This window comes from Leptonychotes weddellii, chromosome 11 (assembly GCF_054177405.1).
Source record: "Leptonychotes weddellii isolate Sample4059 chromosome 11, ASM5417740v2, whole genome shotgun sequence".
Lineage (NCBI taxonomy): Eukaryota > Metazoa > Chordata > Mammalia > Carnivora > Phocidae > Leptonychotes > Leptonychotes weddellii.
In genome coordinates this window covers 26841246-26851273 of record NC_138379.1, presented here as the reverse complement: position 1 = coordinate 26851273, position 10028 = coordinate 26841246, and the positions used below count along the sequence as shown (strand labels likewise).

General features: G+C 38.1%; 1 long non-coding RNA gene across 1 annotated transcript in view; it reads left to right on the top strand.

The window, feature by feature from the left end:
• Window positions 1-7456, top strand: part of LOC145716167 (uncharacterized) — a 146971-nt gene extending 139515 nt beyond the window's left edge. Inside the window, exon 4 of the long non-coding RNA XR_014138629.1 lies at window positions 6877-7456. This is a non-coding gene — a long non-coding RNA (uncharacterized LOC145716167). The remainder of the gene's footprint in view (window positions 1-6876) is intronic.
• The last annotated feature ends 2572 nt before the right edge of the window (window positions 7457-10028 follow it).

Sequence of the window (10028 nt, the reverse complement as noted above, 5' to 3'; positions counted from 1 at the left end):
TCTATTTTCAATGACATCCTAGCTGGATATAGTATTCTTGGCTGCATATTTTTCTTGTTTAGTGCTCTGAATATATTCTACCAGTCCTTTCTGGCCTGCCAGGTCTGTGTGGATAGGTCTGTTGCCAATCTAATGTTTCTACCAATGTAGGTTACAGACCTCTTGTCCTGAGCTTCTTTCAGGATTTTCTCTTTGTCTCTGAGACTTGTAAGTTTTACTAGTAGATGTTGGGGTGTTGACCTATTTTTATTGACTTTGAGGGGGGTTCTCTGCCTCCTGGATTTTGGTCTCTGAGACTTGTAAGTTTTACTAGTAGATGTTGGGGTGTTGACCTATTTTTATTGACTTTGAGGGGGGTTCTCTGCCTCCTGGATTTTGATGCCTGTTTCCTTCCCCAAATTAGGGAATTTCTCTGCTATATCTGCTCCAGTATACCTTCTGCCCCTCTCTCTTTCTTCTTCTTCTGGGATCCCAATTATTCTAATATTGTTTTGTCTTATGGTATCACTTATCTCTGGAATTCTGCCCTCATGATCTAGTAGTTGTTTATCTCTCTTTTTCTCAGCTTCTTTGTTCTCCATCATTTGGTCTTCCTATTACTGATTCTCTCTTCTGCCTCATTTATCCTAGTGGTTAGAGCCTCCATTATTGATTGCACCTCATTAATAGCCTTTTTGATTTCAACTTGGTTAGATTTTAGTTCTTTTATTTCTCCAGAAAGGGTTTCTCTAGTTTCTTCCATGCTTTTTTCAAGCCCAGCTACTATCTTTATAATCGTCATTCTGAACTCTAGTTCCCACATCTTACTAATTTCCATATTGATTAGGTCCCCTGGCAGTCAGTACTGCCTCTTGTTCTTTTTTTTGAGGTGAGTTTTTCTGTCTTGTCATTTTGTCCAGAGGAGAATAGATGAATGAGAGAACAAAATGCTAACAGGGTAATAATGACCCCTGAAAAAATATACACTAAACAAATCAGAAGAGACCCAAAACCAGGGGAAAAGAAAGGGAAAGAAAGAAAAAAGAAAGAAAAGAAAAAAACAAAAAAAAGGATATGATCAAATATGCTCAGGCTGGTGAATAGATCAGTGCTACCCACTAGATTTTGGGCATATTTTGGTCTGTTAGAAAAAACTCCCTCCCAAAATTTTAAAGAAAGAAAAGCTTATATATTTACAAAAATAAGGGTAAATACGATGGAGGGATAGAATATGACTGTAAAGATGAAAATTATAAAAGATTCTATAAAAGGAATTGATAAGGTAAGAAGTTGGTTGAAAAAAGAAAAGAAATTAAAAAAAAAAGGGATAGAATGTCATCAGGCAGGAGACTAGAACAAAGCCATACACTAGAGATTTAGGGTATATTTTGGTCTGTTAGAAGAAAGTGTATCCCAAAATTTTAAAGAGAGAACAACTTATAGATATATATATATATACCAAAAATAAGGTTAACTACAATGAAGGGATAGAATATGGCTCTATAAATGAAAAATAAAAAAGATTTAAAAAAAAGGGATTGATAAGATCTTGGTTAAAAAAGGGAAAAAGAAAAATTCAAAAAAAAAATAGAAAAAGAAAAAGAAAATTAAAATAATTAACTTTGAAAGACTAAAGAATCATCGAGAAAAAAGCCATCTGTTCTATGTGCTGTATTCCGCTAGTGCTGGAGTCCTGCTGTTCTCATTGATCTATAAACTCCGTCTTGGCTGGTTGTTCTTGCTGATATTCTGGGGGAGGGACCTGTTGCAGTGGTTCTCAAATGTCTTTGCCTGAGGTGGAATTGCACCACCCTTGTCAGGGGCCAGGCTGTGTAATCTGCTGGGGTTTGCTCTTGGTAGCTTTTGTTCCCTGCAAGTTTTCGGTACAGCTTTGGAGGACAAGAGTGAAAATGGCGGCCTCCCAGTCTCTGCCCTGGAGGAGCTGAGAACTCGGGGCCCCAATCCTCAGTGCACCCCCCAGAGAAAAGCAGTCAGTCATTCCCGTCTACATGGTCTCTGGCTGCACTCCATGCTCACCTGGCCTGTGACGGAGAGTTTCTATCTCTGGCACCCAACCCCATGTGGAGTCTCCAAACCCAGCAGATCCCTGTGGTGCACTCCCACACTGCTCCTCCCGGGGGAGGGAGGGGAGTCTCCCCAGATCTGCCGCTTGTTGGGTCCCTGCTTGAAGAGTAGTGGCTCTACTGTGCCGCGGATCACGGTTTATGACAACCCTGAGCTGAGAGCCCACTCTTCATCTACATCTTTGCAGCCGGCTTTCCCATTCTGACACCTGGGAGCTCTGCCGCACTTAGGCACCACCAGTCTTTCTGTGACTCCCAGGGTCCTGAGACCACACTGTCCCAGCAAGGGTTCCATCCCCTGCTTAGCCACTGGAGCGATGTCCCTCAGCGGAGCCGACTTTTATTTATTTATTTTTTTAAGATTTTATCTATTCATTTGAGACACAGAGAGAGAGAGAGAGAGCATGAGCAGGGAGAGAGGCAGAGGGAGAGGGAGAAGCAGGCTCCCCGTTGAGCAGGGAGCCCGATGCGGGGCTCGATCCCAGGACACTGGGATCATGACCTGAGCTGAAGGCAGACGCTTAACCATCTAAGCCACCCAGGTGCCCCCGGAGCCGACTTCTAAAAGTTCCGATTTTGTGCTCCGTGGCTCTCTCACTTGCCGGTAGCAGCTTATGGAGGCTCCCTCCCCCCGCGGTGTCTATCTTCCCGAATATTGCTCGGATTCACTTTTCCACACATCTACCTTCCAGAAAGTGGTCGCTTTTCTGTTCAGAGAGTTGCTGCTGTTCTTTTCTTTGATATCCTGTTGATTTCGTAGGTGTTCAGAATGGTTTGATCCCTATGTAGCTGAATTCCTGGGGCCAGACGAAATTTAGGTCTCCTACTCCTCCACCATCTTGCTCCTCCTCCCCATATATATAATTTAATTTTAGAGTTACTTAATTTTGGAATTATCTCTTGAATAAAGCTATATGGAAAGTGTCTACTCTTGCCTTTAACATGAAGGAATAGAAGGTAAATGCCAATAAAGTCATTTCTTTTTTTTTTTTCTTTTTTTTTGCCCCTTTAAAAACATGAAGAATGGAATGTTTAAGAATTCAGATATATTTGTTTTCTGGAATTCTCTGGGAAATAATGCCTTCTACAATCAACACTGGAAATACATTATGGTACATTCCTTGGATTCTCTTAGTTATCATTCTACTCCTTATTTGGGGTTATGTTGAAAAGCTTATCAGGAAGATGAGTTTTCATTAAAAGTAGAGAAAGTTACTTCTGGAGCTTCAAATAAGAGAAACTGCATATGCAAAGGCTTGTGTGGCAAAGCAGAGCTCCCAGCTGTGAAAAAAATGGGGTAAGGGGGAAGGAGGCAAAAAACAAACTGGGAGATCTGTGAGAAATCTGCCTTTAGGCATAACAAAAAGAGTGAGACACAGATAAGGAGGAAGAGAGGGGCATGTTCCTCTTCCAAGGGGATATGTACTGCAGGAATTTGGAGAGACAGGTTGGAAACATTTATGTGAAGACTGTGCTGGAGTGTATGGATTTGGGAGTTAGCATATAAATCACAATCAAAGGAGCAAGAATTCATGAACTCACACTGGAAGAGTGTGTAGAGCAATAAGGTAAGGACAAGAGATCCCTGAGAAACACTAATAATAACATCTGTTGTGGTTTAGATAGAAGTCTAATTCCCACTTCAAAAAGAAATGAGCTCACAACAAGGACTTGTAGTTCTCCAGAAAATGGCTCAATTTTCTAAATTATTTAAGAAATGACTTTTATTATAAAAATAGTTATCATTTTGGAAAATTTGGAAAATGATGAAAATAAAACAAAAAACCCCAGAATCCTACCAGAGTTAAAGGATATTAAACTGTTGACAAATTTACTACTAATATTTTAATTTGTTCATGCCTTTTTGTATGTAGGGACTTTGGACTTGGCTATATGGTCTGTTTTAGCTAATGAAACAGTGGGAAATATGGTATGAATGGAGGCATGAAAAATGCTTGTATTGTGGGGCTTACTCACTTCCTGCTCTTTGGCTGTCTGAGACCACTCTATGAAAAAGCCCAGGCCATCATGCTGGATGATGAAGCAGAGATGAGTCATCTTGGCTGAGACCTCCTAAGCTAGTCAGACTTCCAACTTGTGGGTGAGGCTATCCAAAGTCATCTAGACCTAGTTAAAGTTGCCCAGACCAAAGGAATATCCCATCCAACTCCATAGTCACAAGAAAAAGCAACATATTTGTTTCTTTAAGCATCTACGTTTTGGGGTGATGTGTTACAGAGCAGGAGTCAATTGGTACATTGCTATTGAAAGAATTAGCAAATAAAGGGTATATTACCTGTATTTAGAAGGCTTGGGTTTATCTTCTCTGCAACTGGCTGTGTGGCCTTGGATAATTAACTTCACCTTTCTGAATTTCAGTTTCTTTATCTGTAGAATATTTCTCCAGATGAAGTATAATAATAAATATAAAATCATAAGTTCTGAAACATTAGTGGTTATTCCTTTTGCTTTTATGGTATTAAAGTAAAACTTTTGTTCTAAGCCAAGTTTCCTAGTATCAATTTAATATGATAAGAATCTTATGTGGTTTGTATTGTTATAATATCCATTGCAATGTAGCAAAACATGACCTAGAGTCCAGTGGGCTGAAATATTATTTCTATTAATAAGAATAAATATAAAAGCTCATATTGATGGGATTTGTATCTGCTATGCATTGTGTTTTGTCCACTTTAGCTCATAGAAAGTTCCCAACCCCTCTATGAAATAGGTACTGTTAATTGTCACCACTGTTTGTGTGAGGAAGCTGTCAGGACTTAGCCTCTAATTCAGGTTTATTCTGAGTTCAGAACCTGGGTTCTGAACCACTAGGTTGCCATGTACCAGAAATAGAGTCCCAAGTTTCAAAGAAAAAAAAAACAACCAAGGAAGCCCTTGAATAATTCTCAGATCACTTGGGGCATTAATCTGGCAACACTCTATTCACTTAGGGCTCTTTTCAGAGTGATTCTACACTCTCAGATCTCCTCTACAGAGAGTGCTTAGGACAATTTAGGGTGCTTTATCTATTCTCCATAACTTAGAATCTGTGACAGATGCAAAGTACTCCCAACTCACGTCCAATTAAACAACACATCATTTTTGGAAAATACATTTTTTTTCTGCATGGATTTATCATTTCTTCTTAAGCCCTCTTTCTCTCCATTTTATGTCAGGTGATTTGTACCAGTGTTAAAATTTAAACTTCAAAAATGATTCCTATTAGGCTTACTATTTTTTTTTTTTTAACATAAAATTCTCCTTTGAAACTGACCTCTGTCCTGACCGTTGCTGTAAAGTCAGGTGCTACTGACTCACCTGATAGCAGGTCAAAAAATGTAAATATGACACCAGCCTAATGGTTTATCTGAGCTTGTTGTAAAAAACTAAACTTTTACAGATTTTTCTCCTTGCCAAAATAAATATTTTTGATCTTAATGATTTCAGTTAAAACCAAAATAAGACAACATATAACTCATGAAAATCCAGAGCCAGAAGAAAACAAAAACCATGTTAGCTTCCAGAAGCTTATTTCTATTATTCTTTTCTCTTTTTGCACCACTGACCCCTCCAAGTCAGTCCAGGGGCAAAATTACTAGGAGCATTCAAAAGTTTCAATAGTTTGAAATGATTTTTTCTTAAGGTTCAGTTGTGATGTTACATCTGTCATAGATACTGAAGTACACCTCAATTCTTGATTCATAAATTACCTACAGGTTAGTACTAATACAAAATGTATTTATCCTCTCTAAAGTGCAGCCTTTAAAATAATGTATCATTGGGTACCTGGGTGGCTCAGTCGGTTAGGTGGCTGCCTTCGGCTCGGGTCATGGTCCTGGGGTCCTGGGATTGAGTCCCATGTTGGGCTCCCCCTGCTCTGCAGGGAGCCTGCTTCTCCCTCTCTCTCTGCTGCTCGTCCTGTTTGTGCTCTCTCTGTGTGTCTGTCAAATGAATAAATAAAATCTTAAAAAAAAAATAATGCATCATTGCTGGCTTTTCCATGTGACAGATGTTACCAGATGTAATGTAAGTAGGGATGTCACAATAAGGTACTATTTGAGAATCTGATAACTAAGGGATATTTGGATGCATTTCAGGCTTACATTTTAAAAATAAACTGTAGTTAAAAGAAGTTCGACTTTGATCTATTGCCTTAGTACACATATTTTCATAAACTAAAAGCAAGCAAACTCTGCCATAATATTTAGTAAAAAAACACAAACCTTGCATATTATCATCCACAAGTTATCAAATTTTATTTTTCTTGAACAACTCTGAGTAGCTTAGATTTTCCAATCATTTTATTCTTTTGTTCCATGTCTTACTACTCCTAACACTTGTCCGTTTATTGTTATTTAAGCCTTGGTCCCTCATCATTTTGTATTGTACTTCTCTGTTTTGTTAGCTTTATTGTCTTCAAGAGTTTGAATTCCTCACAGGTGGAGATTGTAATTGGCCCTCTGCCACCAGTGCCCAATTGTGGGATTTATATATGGTGTGTCTTAAAAGATATGTTGAATAAATGCATCATTTTATCATGTGTCTGACTCTCCCTTTCTCATGTTTTTCTATTGCTTCAACCTTTCTCTCTTCTCACTCTTCAGTTTTTAAATCTGCCTGAGATTCTAACATGTCTGAGGCCCAATCTTTGGTTCTCATGTAAGGGGCCTAATGTTTCTGTCCTCAGTGTTCCCTGAAGAATCATTACTATTTTCTCAGATCCTTGCACAACAGCTTAATTATTATGTTTCCTTCTTCTCCAGCTAGTACTTCCAGATCTTTAAATAGCTCTATTCCCTTATTTTTCTACTAGGTTCCAAAGCACAGATGAGATGGAAGAACCGAAGCTGAAGTTAAACAATCTGATGGCCATCCCAGTAGAGTAAGTTTCTTGTTTCCTCTCACTTTACTGGAGCAAAATTTATGGTCTACAGGTAATTTCTCTATCATGGGATTAACTCTTGGCCTTGAGCCCAAGGAACAATCAACAGTGTAAATGTGCATCAGCTGTTAGTTATGCTTTGCCTTACATGCCAGCAGTCTATTTGTTCTAAATGTCCAGCTGCTGGTCAGCCACTTGGCAGGCTCACACCAATATGGTGTTAACCAATTTAATCCCCCCTCATCTGGTTCTGGAAATTGATCCATGCATATCTGATTCATTACTTCGAACAAACCTCTGATCAAGGGGCTTGAGAACCACAGGTGGCCATTTCAGCTGGGAGAAACAAAAGACCTTGTGGAGATGGTTTCTTTAACATCAACAGACAACCCAGTTTAATAGTACTTGCATCTGATTTCTTGTATACAGCAAGTGTTAATTCATATTTTATTGTGATTATATTTACCTCACCAGGTAAGGACTAAATGTGTGCATTTTTGGCATTGTGCTAAATATTTTATCATTTACTTTTCAAAATAACCCTATGAAGAAAAGAGACATACAGTTCCCACGTTATAGATGAGAAAGAGACTGTAAAGTAAAGACACTTGCTGGTGGTCACACAGTTATTAAGTCATAGAACTGAAAAAAGGACCAATTTTATTTGGTGCTAAAGTCTGTATTTCTTTAACCCTATGCTAGTGTGTCTGTGGGGACTAAGAAAACTGGATGGTACATGGGGCATTTTGGAAAAAGTTCCAGATTTGCAACTGAAAATTGCATTTTTTTTTGGTTCATACTTAGTTGCCTAATTTCACCTAGAACAAGTCACTTAACCTCCCTGGAATTCTGTTATAACACACCATTTGGAGCTTATTATGAAATGAAATCTGGATGCAATTCAGTTTTATTTTTTAAGAACTCTAGTTATGAGAAATTCTGGTTGGCTTGATTGACTACATTTGTATGTTTTTATTGAATAGAAATGGAATCAGAGTTGCTATTAACATGGCACATGGAATTATTTGCAATCTGATGGCAGCAGTGTACTTCACCCTCATCTCTACTTTTGTATCCTCATTTTCCCAGTAAACACTCTATTGAAGATACTGAATTGTTCACTATATACTTCAAATATGCTGTTATCTTTTATATCTCTGAGTTTTTGCACACTCTTCCTTAATCCAGGCAAATCGCTTAAAACAGTGTTAACAGTGCTGCAACAAAGTAAGAGTTAATATGTTATTATTAAATTATTTTATTCCTGGCAAACTGCTCTTCAACTTTTAAGAGCCTGTTAAGATACTGTTTTATCTGTGACTCTATGTATTAGTAAGAAATTCCATTGCATGTCACAGAAAGCCCAACTCAAACTGACTTAATGCAATAAACAAGAAAATGCATAAATAATAGAGGGACTTTGTTGATTCATATAACTGAAATATTCAGGAGTACATCAAGTCCATCAGTATTCTTGGGGCTCAATCTTTGTCTGTTAGTTCTGCTCTTCCTCATTTGCTTTATTCCCTTAGTCTCCTAAGGTGACAGTAGGACTGGCTACAATACTAGGCCTGCAAAGTTCACAATGAGCTCAAAAACAGAGTGTTCTTTCTTGTAGCCATTACACAGCTCTTAGATTTACTCTGATCACATCCATTTGTATCCCATATCTGTTCCTGAAGCAATCACTGTGGCCTGTAAGAAGAAAGGATCTATACTTACCAGGCATAGATCAAGAATCTACTTTCAAACAAGTTGTTCTACCAAGCAGCACACTTTTTTTACACCCTTACCTATCCAGTCTGTGAATTTATTCAGGCTAGAATTGTTTCGTGCTTTCATGCACTCCTGGAAATTATACTGATGGCAGGCACATAGTTGATTCTCAAAAATGTTGAGTTGGGTGGGTTCATGGACTCATGAAAGTCAAGTGTCTGATTGAAAGACCTTGACAGTGTAGTAAGGCAGTAAATTTGATTCAACTAATATTAATAAACTACCTGTAATGTGCCAGGCAACAAACTGTTAAGAAAACAGCAGTGAATAAGAGAAATCACCTCTGTTCTAATGGAGTTTACAGCCTGTTATAGAAAGCCACTAGCAATTATAAATAAATAGCATTATAATAGAGACTAAAAGGGCTTTTGGGAATTGGGGAGCAAATGGACTAATCTAGATTAAGGATCTAGGGAAACTTCTTGTCAGGTTCACCTTTAAGCTGAACCCTGTGAGGATAGATTAAGGTAAGAGATCATTGAGAACCAGCAATGTATGTTCAAAGAAATGAAAGAAATTCCAAATGGGTGGTCAGGATGAAGGTGGCTTAGGCTGGAAAGGGGCTTGAAAATAATTTCTAGAATTATGTGTCTGATACTAGGAGAAATATAAACCCTTTGAAAACATGATCGTATCTGAATTTTATGGTAATAATGATATCAAAGGCAGATACATACAAAGTTGTATGCTGTCTGTAGCATCACTGAGAAGAGTTTACAAAAGTTATGTGTTTTCTACACTATGAAGAATGAGTAGAAGTTTTCATCACAAAATGAGTGACACTAAGACATCAGTGCAGTAGCGTATTGATGCAAAGGGCTCATACTGTTCTGGTATGGTAGACTTTGAATATATGTTTGCAGGATACTATGTGTTGAGAGCACTGGAGATGAGCCTAGAAAGGTAGTTAGTGGCAGTATGTGAACCATCTTTGTTTTCCACCTCAAAGAATCTGAATTTTATCCTATAGTCAGTGGGGAATCTTTTAAATAATGGTCCTCCTCAGATTCTCTCAGTTGTTTCTTACAGTAAATTCTGGAACTTCCAAAGATAAAGATAAATAAAGATGGGCCTAAATTATTTTTTTTAACTTAGCTGGAAAGACCAGCAAAATAATTTACACAAAAAATCATTCAGATTAAGATATTGCAATGCTCCTTGAAATTTCTCATAACATAGATCACGGAATTGCTGACCTTCAAAAGACCACATTTGACGTCACCCAGTAGTCCTAAAATAACTCTTTGCTTTGTAGTTTTATTGCACAATACATTTTCTTTGCGCTCACACTGTAGAAGTTCACTGTT